Source organism: Nicotiana tabacum, chromosome 10, assembly GCF_000715075.1.
Source record: "Nicotiana tabacum cultivar K326 chromosome 10, ASM71507v2, whole genome shotgun sequence".
Classification (NCBI taxonomy): domain Eukaryota; kingdom Viridiplantae; phylum Streptophyta; class Magnoliopsida; order Solanales; family Solanaceae; genus Nicotiana; species Nicotiana tabacum.
In genome coordinates, this window is record NC_134089.1 from 160,281,393 (window position 1) to 160,296,251 (window position 14,859).

Genomic DNA, 14,859 nt, shown 5'->3' on the forward strand with positions numbered 1-14,859 from the left:
CTAAGTTTGTTTTTACCCATAGGAGATGCATTTCCTCCTAAGTTTAGTTTTACCCATAGGAGAGGCATTTCCTCCTAAGTTTATTTTTACCCATAGGAGAGGCATTTCCTCCTAAGTTTTGTTTTTACCCATAGGAGAGACATTTCCTCCTAAGTTTAGTTTCACCCATAGGAGATGCATTTCCTCCTAAGTTTACTTTTACCCATAGGAGACGCATTTTCTCCTAAGTTTAGTTTTACCCATACGAGATGCATTTCCTCCTAAGTTTATTTTAGTTTCACCCATAGGAGATGCATTTCCTCCTAAGTTTGTTTTTACCCATAGGAGAGGCATTTCCTCCTAAGTTTATTTTTTTTTACCCATAGGAGATGCATTTCCTCCTAAGTTTAATTTTACCCCTAGGAGAGGCATTTCCTCCTAAGTTTATTTTTTTTTACCCATAGGAGATGCATTTCCTCCTAAAGTTTAGTTTTACCCCTAGGAGACGCACTTCCTAAGTTTGTTTTTACCCATAGGAGATGCATTTCCTCCTAAGTTTAGTTTTACTCATAGGAGAGGCATTTCCTCCTAAGTTTATTTTTACCCATAGGAGAGGCATTTCCTCCTAAGTTTAGTTTTACTCATAGGAGAGGCATTTCCTCCTAAGTTTAGTTTTACCCATAGGAGAGGCATTTTCCTCCTAAGTTGTTGTTAAAATCAGGCGAACACCTACATAACGAGAGGAATATTTTTCAGTCTTTACATTTCAAGTATCAAAGTTGGGAGCCCGCCCATAGAACAGAGGCATACATTTCAGTCTTTACATTTCGAGCATTGAAGTTGGGAGCCCGCCCAGATAATAGAGGCATACATTTCAGTCTTTTCATTTCAAGCATTGAAGTTGGGAGCCCGCCCATAGAACAGAGGCATACATTTCAGTCTTTAATTTTCAAACATTGAAGTTGGGAGCCCGCCCAGATAACAGAGGCATACATTCAGTCTCTTCATTTTAAGCGTTGAAGTTGGGAGCCCGCCCAGATAACAGAGGCATACATTTCAGTCTTTACATTCCAAGTGTTGAAGTTGGGAGCCCGCCCATAGAACAGAGGCATACATTTCAGTCTTTTTATTCCAAAGTGTTGAAATTGGGAGCCCGCCCATATAACAGAGGCATACATTTCAGTCTTTTCATTTCAAGTGTTGAAGTTGGGAGCCCGCCCATAGAACAGAGGCATACATTTCAGTCTTTACATTCCAAGTGTTGAAGTTGGGAGCCCGCCCATAGAACAGAGGCATACATTTCAGTCGTTTCATTCCAAAGTGTTGAAATTGGGAGCCCGCCCATATAACAGAGGCATACATTTCAGTCTTTTCATTTCAAGTGTTGAAGTTGGGAGCCCGCCCATAGAACAGAGGCATACATTTCAGTCTTTTCATTTCAAGTGTTGAAGTTGGGAGCCCGCCCATAGAACAGAGGCATACATTTCAGTCTTTTCATTTCAAGCGTTGAAGTTGGGAGCCCGCCCATAGAACAGAGGAATACATTCAGTCTTTTCATTTCAAGTGTTGAAGTTGGGAGCCCGCCCATATAACAGAGGAATACATTCAGCATTAATTTTCAAGTATTGAAGTTGGGAGCCCACCCATACAACAGAGGCATACATTTTAAGATCAAGTCAGAGGACAATAAAATAGTGGGTTACAATAGGAATCCCCAGCAGGAAACAATAAAAATCCCCAGCATTCAATCCAAGCTGGAAATAGCAGGAAAAAAAAAAGGAAAAAGAATCCAAAGTGCAGAAGGGTAGAAAATATGTGCTCTGCTCAGTAGTTGGTTGAGGTCGCAAGAACTGCAAGCCTGGTCCTGATCCGAAAAGTTGAAGAAGGATGAACTAGCATCTACAACTAGCAAGTTTCAAGGTTCAAATCCAAAGTCTACATGAAGCATCATTCAAGATTCGAGACCAAGTTTCAGAAGACTTATAGATAGGAATCCTTGTAACTAGTAGCTGATAGGCTTAGTTAGTTTTCTTCATCTTTCATTTTTTGTAATAGCAGGACCGCGGACCGGAACCTCAACGGAATGGCACCTCGATCGGCTCTTCACCTCAGTACACTCTACCATCTCTCTCATTTCCGAACTACACGTGGCCTGATTTCTCTATAACCAAGGATATGTAGGCAGCTCAGATACCAGGGCTCGGTCACATTCCTTTTCTATTCCTTTAGTTTAGTCCCTCCAAATAAGGGTCGGGTCAGAAACATGTCTAGTCGTTCTTTGTCGGAAAACTCTTCGTGTTTCCAGTCAAAGAGGGGCAGCTGTAGACATGTGATTTTTGACCCTTCCCAAGAATTTTCACATTTTTAGCGTAAATATTTAATTTAGGTCTAATATAGCTATTTTAGCTAATTTTGACTATTTTACCTTATTTCGTCACAAAAAGAAAAATTACAAAAAAATATATATATATACTTTAGTTTATGCGTTTCTCATAAATTTGAAAAATACAAAAATAGTACCTTATTTTTGTACTTTATATAATTTCGAAAATTACAAAAAAATAGTTATTAATGTCTTGCAGCCATTTTAATCTTTTGAAAATACAAAATTAGTACTTTGTATTTTTTTTATCTTATCTTCATATAATTTCGAAAATTACAAAAAAAATGGTTTCGTTAACGTTTTATAGTCATTTTAATCTTTAGAAAACACAAAAAAAACAATACTTTATATTTTATCTTTATATAAAAACGAAAATCACAAAAATAGTTTTATTAATGTTTTGTAGCTATTTTAATCTTGAAAAAATATTAAAAAATAGTTTTGTTTTAAATGTCAGTCTTATTTTGGTAGTTATTTTACTTACATAGGATTAATTGAACAACGTCGTGTTCTTATTCTCGGGTCCGGACAAAAGAATAATATTTGGGTTCAAACTACCCGTTTTTAGGCCTAATTTTCGGACCTAACCCATAACAATCCAAACCCACCACACCTTACACCAACTCCAAGATAATGGGAAACATCTTTTGAAAAAGGAGGAGGAATACACGGACATCTTTTGAAAAGTGGGGAAAAGGAACGGAGGAGGGGAGTTTGAAAAAAGGAAAAGGTTGGATTGAAAAATGAAAAGGAAAATTGGAAAGGGACGGGTGGATTTAAAAAGGAAAAAGGGGGTCTGGAAAAAGAAAAGAAGGGAGAAGAGATTGAAAAAAAAAAAGAAAAAATTAGAAGAAGGGGGTCACCTTCTTCTTCATAAGGAAAAACGAAAAAAAACGGAAAGGAGAGAAAAAAGGTTTTGGACTTCATCTTCTTCTTCCTAAAAAAAATGAAAAGAAAAAAAACTCCCACTCTCTCACATTAAAACGACCCCTTCTGCTTCATCTTCTCGAATCAATCTGCTGCGTCAAAAAAAAAAACCCAGCAACAGCCAACATCTCGGGTCGTTGACAGTCTTGGTCCGAGCTTCCTATTTCCGTCGAGGTTTCCATTTCGGTCCAGTGATTACTGTCGTTTTTGTGTGTGAAGATTCAATGTAAGACCCACTTTCTTTATTTTGGATTTGTTCTGCTTACATGTTTCTGTCTATGTATTTTGCTTCTTCGGTAACTTGTGTGAAGATTAATGCTTTTCTTGATTATTTGTTTTGATTTAGACACTAATCCATTAAAAGTGTGAATCCAGCGAAAGAGAAAAACAATCCAACAAATATGGAAATAGGTATCATAATGTAGTAACTTGTGTTTGGTGATATGTTGAAATTGATTTTGACTGATTTTCATATCCTTTTATTAAGTTTATTTCAAATGGATCTCTATTCTATTTAATCACAGAAGAAACGAAAATAAGAAAAGTTTTACTGTTCGGTCAAGGTTGTTGCGCCAGTTATATGCCCATGTGATTATTTTACTTGTTGTTCTCTTTTTAAAAGTGAATAAAGCCATGATAACCCTGTGGCCCATGTGATTATTTTGCTTGTTGTCTTTTTTTTAAAAGTGAATAAAGTTATGATATCTTTGTGGATTCCTTCACGTTAATGTTGTCTTCATAGTTTATATTTTTTAGTTTTTTCTTGTTTTCCTTATAGTTAGCCTATGGATATGAATATGGTTAAGTTTGTTTTGATTATGAACATTCGTGCTTTAAGTTAAATGTGATCTTTTGAAATAAATCGAGGCGTGCCATTTAGCAAATTTCATGGCCCTCGCAAAGTGCAAACGCGCAGTTGCTTTAGACGCATATTTAATAAAATTACTTTCCTAAATTCGGGTGCGCATTTATGTGATCCAAATCAAATCTCAACGACGTTAAAATATGTTAAAAACTACGGGCACATTGATTGTGACGTGGTCCGAGATGCATGTCCAAGACGTTGCAATTCTTTAAAAATAAGAGCGGGATGAGCCTCGCCGAAGAAAAATACAAAATTGCGGGGCCCTCAGTACATATTTGCTTTAAAAAATTGCTTAGACTTCGGAATGGACCGTTTAGCAAAACTCCACGGCCCTACCCAGAATAACAATACGCTAGTTGCTTTAGACGCACCTTTAATAATTTATTTTCCTTAAACTCGGGTGCACATTTATGTGACCCAAATCCAAATCTCAACCGAGTCGAGATATGTCAACAACCACGGGTGCATTGATGTAACGTGGTTCAAGATATGTTTTCACGATGTTGCAATTCTTGATAAAAATAATAATAATGACAAAAGCGGTTAAAAGTTAAAATTCGCACATAGGTTCTATATGTATAAAATCAGATAATCAAGCCGAATATGACAGTTGTGCGACCGTGCTAGAACCACGGAACTCGGGAATGCCTAACACCTTCTCCCGGGTTAACAGAATTCCTTATCCGGATTTCTGGTACGCAGACTGTAATATGGAGTCATTCTTTTCCTCGATTCGGGATTAAAATTGGTGACTTGGGACACCCTAAACCTCCCAAGTGGCGACTCTGAAATAAATAAACAAATCACGTTTTGATTGTCCTTTAATTGGAAAAAACTCCCTACGTACCCTCGCGGGGGCGGAAAAAGGAGGTGTGATAGTTCCCCCCTACGAATCAACCTTTTTCCCTCTAAGAACCTGTTTTCTCCCTTTCAATTTTCAAATAAGTTATCATCTGGCAATCGGTACAGTGCAACAATTTTTATAGTTGTAGAGTTGATTGTACAATGGCCAAGGGAACTGATCACATCTGGTTCATATCTAGTCCCTTGAGAATGTTTCGCAAATCATCAAAACACGAAATAACATAACTTATCAATTTTCCCTTTTTTGACGATGACAAACTCAAAACTGATATTTCCCTTGAGGATCAGATTCCTTATATGTGATGATCACATCTAGTCCCTATCTAGTTCCTCGAGAACGTTTGGCATATTATCAAAATAAGAAATAGCATATCTTAGAGCAATTTTCTCCTTTTTAATGATGCTAAACCCAAAATTGATATTCCCCCTACGAACCAGATTCCTCACATGTTCCCTTATAGATTAGACCTATAATAAACACATTACCAATAATGTTTCCCCTGCGAAGCAGACCTATCTTTCATGCACAACACAACATATCAATTTAGTTTTGTTCCTCCCCATGTTGACACATATGTAACTTTCTCCTTTTGGCATCATTGAAAAGAATAACAAAAGAAGCCCAACCATAAAGAAGTTCAGAAACATTAACTCGTGCTAATTGAGCAACACAACATAGAAAATAACAATAGCAACAAGTAAATGTCATTGCACAAAATAGAGTACTTTCCCATAGTAGAGTAATTATAACAAAAGTACAACAGTTTCAATCAATACAAAATATGACAATTTAAACAACTAAAGTACCAAAGTCATCAAACATAGGGATCAAAAGAAGATATGAATCCGAAGGAATTTGGTAGGAGTGAAAGGCATGGATCACTGGGCATGAAGAAAAGTAAGGGGCTAAGGCCTTTATGAGTTTGTCCATTTGTTCATTTGCAGTCTTTTGATCAATGATCATCTGCTCTCTTAGGTCCTCCACCATTTCTTCAATCTCACCCTTTAACTAAGCATTCTATTCTGCTACGAGACTACGGGGACCTGGTTCTCTACCTATCCGGGCGAGCTGAACAATCAGTCGGAACACCAAGTATCTCCCCAAGCTTCTCCTTATCAAGAACAAACTCACTCTCATTAATATACAACATCAAAGTATCAACATAAGTAACATACAAGTTTTCATAGAAGTTTTTACTTTTTCTTCATAAACTTTGGGATTTGGAGGAACAAAGAAGTGATTCTATTTTGGAACTCAACACTATCAAGAAGCTCCTCCTTTTCTAGCAATATCAGAGCTAAACACTCTGTCCAACAGCACATTTTGAGACTTCAATGTCTCCTTCCTTTCCAACTCCAATAACTCAACCTTTTGCTTCTTTAAGGAACCGGGCTTCTCACTCACACTACCCTTTCTTTTTCTGAGCGGTCAGGTCTCCCTCTTCTCTTTCTCAATCTGTTCACTCTTATCATTTGTTACATCTTTCTCAGCTGACTTTCTTTTCTCCATTTTGTTCTTCTTTGAGTTCTTTCTCATAAATGGAGACTTTTTACTATATTCTTCCCATCCTCCACATACACCACATTATCAAGTGACGCCACTTCATCACCAATCAGCCTACTTTTTTACCAGTCCTTTTTACTGATAAACAATTTGACTAAACACATAGTCAGAAAGAAAAGTCATCATCAGAATTAGTATCATAATTATGACTAAAGGGATTAGATCCCTTATTCAGTTCCTCTTTTTCCAGCACATTCATCAATTTATCCATCCTTCAAGGCTTCTACAAATACAATAATAATTTCAACCTCACTCTCTAGAATATTAGATCTACCATGTTCCCTTTCAATTAAAGTCCCATCAAAATCTACCAAAGACTTCTTGGGGTTTTGATTCAGATGGAGTTATGAATTTTGAAGATGACAGAGTTGGCTTCACTTCTAGTATATTTAGAGAGAGTGATTCTTTTTTAAACAAGTTTGATTCTAGTTTAGAAGAACAAAATCGATTTTGGTTGAGTGTGAGAGAGGCAAATGGTTTTTGGGGCAACAGGTCAGTTCAGAAAAGGTTTAATATTTTGGTATTTAAAAATTAGGAGAGTGGCCGGAATAAATTAATGACATGACTCTTCAGCAATTTAAAAACGCATATAAGTATTGAAGAGACTACTAACCTGAGTCGCAGGAACCAGATTCCTTGATGATTTTTGAAATTTTAAGTAAAAACTCCTAGACGTGCAATGTTGCTCATACTTATTTTCTCCTGAAACTTCCATACGTGTATACCTGTAGCGGTATAAAATTGAGTTAGATTCCACAAGAAAAACACTTTCTATCATTGTACCTTTCCTTTTTTACATAGCCAATCGTCGATGGACCAGGTCCTTAGGTGAGCTTGATTAATACCAACTCCAGATGATTTCTTTTAAAGTGTTTTCTACTTAGTGTTATGGTGAAGATATATGTTTCTTGATCCTCCGTCTTGCAAACCTTTATACGAATAAGCCTTATTTCAACATTGTCCCTCAAAAAGTGATGTTGCACATCAATGTGCTTTGTCTTCTTGTGTTGTACCAAGTTCTTTGTCATGTTTAGAGCACTTATGTTATCACACTTTGAAGGGGATGTGAACTCTTTTGCTTCTAGTTGGATTATTAAACTTCAAAATTTGAAGGACCAGGTTCCTCCATATTTGAAACATCATTGACATCAACAGAATTATGACTTCCGCTCCTTTGTTCCACATTAGGAGTACTTGATGCATCATCAGCAACCCTATCTTCAGCTTTAGTCGAGGTGATAAAGGGACCAGGTTCCTCTGTGCCTTTTGAAGTTTCTGTTGCATCTCCTTCATCACTCTGCTTGACTTGACTCATCAAATTAGTCTTTCTATTTGCAATATCTATAGCTTCACCAGGAAATTTATAAAACATTTATAAATTCTCCATCTTTATCGTCTTTGTTATGTGACCCTTTGCCACCATTGTTGAGAACAAAACATTTGTATCCAAAAGCTCTCGAGTAAGTCGGCTTGAGTTTTCTCTCATTGAGTAGTTCATAGAGAGACTTCTCGAGAAGGGACTTGATCATACACTTATTAATCAAGTAGCAGGTAGTGTTGACTGCTTCAGCCCACGAACCAGGTCCTATAAAATCAACTTTTTCAGCAAATAAAAACTCACATGCCCCAGTCGTCTGTGCCATAACTCAGCATCATCATCTATGACACTTAAGCATATTAGATCACCACCATTCAATGAATCAATGCCTGCAACATAGATGTTCTTGAACCTTTTAGCTATCAACACCACTTTAGCAGTTTTGAGATTGGTGACAGTGCAAGATTTGGACAAAACTTCACTTTATTTTCCCTTATTATAGATTTGAGACACACTCAACAAGATATATTTCAAGCTATTCATATAGTACACATTTTCACTTGCATAGGAGAGTATTTTGCCAATTTTTCCAACACCAAGAATATAGCCTTTCTTGTTGTTTTCAAAGGACACCCTCCCATTTTGGAAGAGCTAGAGAGAAAGGAAATCATTCATTCTTCCAATCATATGCTTAGAGCAACCGTTATCCATATACAATTTTTTGATTAATACCTCTCCCTCCAGCCTGCACACGAAATTACTGATTAGAATTAGGAACCCAAGCCATCTTGGGTTCCTTATAATGATAGAACGGGAGAATTAAACTTCTTTTTGCCCATACAGGCAACACATATTTTTCTCTTAGAGGACCATGTTCCTCAATAATATACTTATATTCAACAAAAACTTTATTTTTCTATAGAGACTGAATTTTAGAGTTATAAGAGTCCTTGTAATGACCAGTTTGACCACAGTGAGTACGCATCCATTTATCACCCACAGTTACTTACTTGCTATGAGGATTATAGGAGGTTTTAACCATTTGGAACTCGATTTTTTGCAAGTTTCCACCATTACTCTTGTACATAGATGTTATTATATCAGAGTACCAGGTCCATTTAAGTGACTTATCAAGATTATTTTTAATCCTTTTCAGATCCTCTTGAAGTTGTCTACTCTTTTCAAGCTCAACAACAAGACTTGTTTTAACTTTCTTAAGCTCACTCTCAGCTTAAGTTGAGCCTCACTAGCCACTTCTTTTCCTTTAGGGATGTCCATCTATTTTTTATTTAGTTTTTCAACAAGGTATTTTCTCTAGTTACTTCTTCTACTTGTTCCTTCAAGTCTATAATAGAAACTACCATATTATCCCTTTATTGCTCTATGTTGCCAATTTCTTCAATTAAAGCATTTTTCTCATTAACGAGGCTGCGATAGGCATCAATCAACACATTTTCTAAGGACATCAATTTTTTCTTTGAGAAGTTTTCAAATTTCTTTGAACATTAAGAAAACGTATCTCGTCTTCCTCCTTTTCCTCCTCCTCATCATCAGATTTGGCCATGAGTGCAAAGATTGACTCATATTCTGAAGATCCATTGTCAATAACCACCATAGAATTTTCTCCTTGGTCATATTCACCTTTAGATTCACTAGAGGAATCTCCCCATGCAGTCAGGGATTCCTTCACCATGTTGTCAGCATCATCTCTTCTTTTGAACTTTCTATTAGGGACCTAGTTCTACTTAGCCGCCTTATCAGTATTGGTTGTGTCATGATCCTACTTATGAAGAGGACAATTTTTAATGAAGTGTACAAACTTTTCACACTTATGATAGAAATCATTTTCTTTGAAAATCCTGCTGGAACTTCCTTTCTTTGGGATCCTACCCTTTACACGAACCATCTTTTGAAATCTTCGAGTAAGATACCTCATGTAGTATTCATCACTACTTGAGTCGTTATTGGAAGCCTTGAGAACCAGATTCTTCTCCGTCTTGAGCTCTCTTCTTTCAAGATCTTTCTTTCTCTTCATCTCATAGGTTTTCAGATTTCCAATGAGTTCATCAATGGCCAGTTTCTGTATATCCTTGGCTTCAGTGAGATCATTTAATTTACTTTCCCAGGATCCTAGTAACACACTGATTATTTTCTAGACCGACTTGTTTCTTGGAATGACTTATCCAAGGGAGTGAAGCTCATTAATAATGGAGATGAAACTGTATGCATGTTCTGAATAGACTCATCCTCCTTCATCTTAAAAAGCTCATACTCAGTAGTAAGCACATCAATGTTTGACTGCTTAACTTGAGTAGTTCCCTCATGGGCAGTTTGGAGAGCTTCTCATATCTCCTTAGCAGACTGAGATGTGGTTGTATTTATCGGGGCCGATGCCACAAAGATGAATCTTCTTGCCCTAAAATTCTTCTCAATAGCCTTTCTATCGGCATATTTGTACTATTTTCTTATTTTTGGGACTGTAACTATTTTCTCACCAATAGTTTTCATGGGAAAAAAAAGGCCCATCATATATTACATCCCACAACTCTGAGCCTTTAGCCATAATGAAGTCACGCATTCTTGTTTTCCACCAATCATAGTATTGGTCGTTGAATCTTGGTGGTTTGTTGGTTGATTGTCCTTCCTCAAAGTTTCGTGGAGCAACTATGGGATTCTTTTTAGGTGTTAACCTTTTAGAAAGCATCTGCTCTGATACTAACTGATAAAAAGTAGGAGTCCACCAAACAATACAGAGAACCGGGTTCTCTATCAATTCCCACAGTAAGCAACAGACTGTAAAATCAAACAGTATATGGAAGGAGGTTGTCTATCTATTCCCACAATAAATATGTGGTAAATAAAGAACACACGATATTTACGTGGAAAACTCCTTGCTCAAGGGATTAAAAACCACGACAACCTTCAGATTACATCCTATTGTAATCTAAGGATTAATCTCTTAATCCTTCACCCCTTACAATAACTCTATTGTATGCCCTTTGCAATAACTCTATTATAAAACAACAAACCTTGACTGACTCTAGTAAAATAACTAAACCAAATAATAGTTTAAATCTATCCTACAAAGACACTTCTTGAAAGTAGTATAGGATTACATATGAAGAACAAAATGACAAAGACTCAACAAACCTAAGGACTTAAGATATCTTCAATCTCTGGATCTGGTCCTTGAGGTTGTAGCAACTTTGTTCTTGAGAAAGGTGGTGGCTTGCACTTGAGAGGGTATGATTTTTAGATTTGCAAGTATTAAGTGAAACCTCTTTAATCATGTTTATAAAATATGTGTGAGGTCATGAAATATGATGCAAGTGAGTATTCTTTAGTTTGGACTTAGCAAGCTACAGTTGTGATGTTGCACTACTGCTAGACTATTGTAATGATCCGGCCAGTCATTCAGAGCAATTGCACTTAGTTCGGTTGTTAGAGGGCATGAAAAGCTCTTTATGATGAATTATGACTAATATGGACCGTCGGTTTTGATTTTTAGGTTATTCGGAATTAATTTGGAAGAATGATTCTGAGTTAGAGGCTTTAAAATTTGAAAGGTTCGACCAAGTTTTGACTTTTTAGTATTTGAGCTTGGATTGGATTTCTGATGGTTTTGTTAGCTCTGTTGGGTGATTTTGGATTTAGGAGCGCATCCATATTGTGATTTGGAGGTCCATAGTAGAATTTGACTTGAAATGGCGAAAGTTGGAATTTTTGGAAGTTTGACCAAGAGTGGACTTTTTGATATCAGGGTCGAATTCTGATTCCGGAAGTCGGAATAGGTTCGTAATGTCAAATATGACTTGTGTGCAAAATTTGAGGTCAATCGGACGTGATTTGATACATTTCAGCATCAGTTGTGAAAGTTTGAAGTTTCAAAGTTCATTGAGTTCGAATTGAGGTGTGATTCATCATTTTGATATTTTTATGCGTGTTTTGAGGCCTCGAGTAGGTCCGTGTTATGTTATTAGACTTGTTGGTATCTTTGTATGTGGTTTTGAGGGGCTCAGGTGAGTTTCGGACGGGTTTCGGACTATTTTCCCTTCATTATGCATTGTCGGTTGTGCAGAAACTAAGTATCTGGTATCCTTAATTGCGATCTGAGGTATGGATTGTGATCGCATAGAGTTATTTTGAATTATGGGAGAAATTGTTCATTGCGTTCGCGAGTCTTCAGACGCGATCACGTAGGCTGCTGCAATTTGAGCATCGCGTTCGCGTTGAGTGTTTGGCTGAGCTGGGCAGTGTCCGCTTCTTCTTCATGCTCGCAGTCCTTTGTACGCGATTATGTAGTGCATTTTTAGGGGGCAGTGCATTTACTTCTTCGCGATCGCAAAGTTGCTTCCGCGATCGCGATTCATTGATTCGCCCAGCAATTATAAAGTACTTTATTTCGAGGGTTTCGGCTATTTTTGCATTTTGGAAGCTATGGAGCTCGGATTGAGGTGATTCTTGAAGCAGTTTTTACCATATGTATTAGGTAAGTTTTCTCTACTCAGTTTTGGTTATATTCCATGAATCTATCTTCATTTTCGCAATTGGTTGATGAATTTTAAAGTGAAATTGGGAGGTTTTGGCCTAGAGTTTCATAATATGAATTTTTGAGTTTTGAACATCGAATTGGAGTTGGAAATGGGTGAAACTAGTATGGTTGGACTCGTAATCGAATGGGTTATCAAATTTTATGAGTTTTTTTAGGGTTCTGAGGTGCGGGCCTGGGTGTGATTTTTGGCCGAATTTGTGATTTAATTTAGGATTCGATTTTTATCACTTGTAATAGTTTCCTTGGGCTTTATCTGATATTTTTAAGTTGTTATTGGCTAGTTTTGAGCCGTTCGGAGGTCGCTACGCATGAGATGGTATTCTTAGAGCATCGTTGGGCCTGCTCGGCGTCAGGAATTGGCTTGTTTAAGATAAGTAGCTCTTCTAAACTTAATGTTGAGGGTATGAAACCCCAAATTATGTGTTGTGTGATTGGTATTGAGGTAACGCACATCCTAGGTGACGGGTGTGTGGGTGTGCACCCTGTGAATTATGATTCTGTTGTTTCCATGGCCCTATTTTGTTGACATCTGTGTTTTTACCATGTGATAAAGTAACTGGGCTGTCAATCATGCTAGATATCATGTTTAGGTTTTATGCTGATAATGCTAGGACCCATAGTGGTCGTTGCTTGTTGTCATCTCACTGATTTTATTGATATTTTGTACTCAGTCATATTCATGCATTCATATCATTTTTCAGTCTCAGTTGTTATTTATTGATACATCATATCATTGTTCTGGGTTAGCTTCCATGACATTGTGAGCCCATGGGTGAGACTGAAGAGATTAATGACTGAGTGAGGCCGAGAGCCTGATTATGAGTGACAGTTATGGGATCGGGCTGCATGCCCCAGTGGTTATATTGATAACTATGATAGCGCTTGGGCTGCAGGAGCCCCTCCGGAGTCTGTACACACCCCCAGTGAGCGCGTATGATATTATAGAGGGATGGATTGCCCTAGACATGGGTTTGTCCAAAGTACTTGATATTTGGAGATGGATTTCTCCACAGGGTTGGATTGCCCTTTTCACTCGATATTGGGTGACTTATAGTCAGTATTGTATATGGGTTGTATGGGCTATATACAGTACCAAGTGGTTGCGCATGATGAGTGGGAAGTGTGAGACAGTGAAATTGAGCACTCTGAGAGTGTGAGTACATAATTCATCTTTGAGATACATGGCATTCGAATGCATATATGACATACATGCATAGAGAAACATTTTTCTCATGTTGTACGGTATCACATCATTCATGACTTTTTACACACATTAGAGAGGTATCTCACACTTGCTATCTGGAAAAAAATTGAAATGTCTTATTTATTGTGAAAAAGATTTTTATAAATATTTATAGTTTTCAAACTATATCATATTTTACGATGATTTCGGAAGAGAATTTGAGTTTTCACTGATATTCTTAAAAAGCAAAACTATTTTCGGAAAAACTGTGAAAGAAAGCTGAGCATTTTATTCTAAGTTACTCCCTTATTTATATGCTCTACGTTGTTATGAACTGCTATTGGTTATTGTTGTTGAACCCGACCTATGTTCCACCTTGTCACTACTTTTAACCTAAGGTTAGGTTTGTTTCTTATTGAGTACACGGGGTCGGTTGTACTCGTACTACACTTCCTGCATATTGCGTGCAGATTTTGAATGTCGATGTTGCTGTGTTCGACGGAAGCTGGATTGGAATATGTACCTGCATCTCGGTTGTAGCTGCCTCTTGTTCATGGTAGCCTTAGATTATAAAACTCTGTTTATGTACTTTTGAAGCAAAAGATGTATTTATTTCTTATCAGCTTTGTAATCTCTACTCTTAGAAGATCATGAGTTATACTATCAATCCTTGGGAAATGTAATAGATCTAGATAATTTATTTTGTTTAATTGCCTTATTAATGTTATTGGAATTAGATAGTTATTAGTTGGCTTACCTAGCGGGTTAGGTTAGGTGTCATCACGACTAGTAGGTTTTGGGTCGTGACAGATTGGTATTAGAGCTCTAGGTTCATAGGTTCTACAAGTCATGAGCAAGTGTCTAGTAGAGTCTTGCGGATCAGTATGATGACGTCCATACCTATCTTCGAGAGGCTACAGGAAATTTAGGATATACTTCACATCTTTCTTTTCTTATCGTTCGGCATTGATTCAGCTTGAAGCGTAACTCTTTGAATTTCTTCCACGCATTCGTGTGTGCACATGAGCCCTCGGTATCAGCTGTGCATAGACGGCTTGTGATTTCATGGATGAGGTGCGAGATGTGATTTCAGTGTGTTGATAAAGGGCCAGTCTGGAGGACTTGAGGTCGGGTTTTGACTGTAGCTTGAGCGCAGAGATGTTGATTGTATGAGCACGTGCTTTTGGATTTATATGTCCAGTATTGCCCCTATTAGTGGAATTT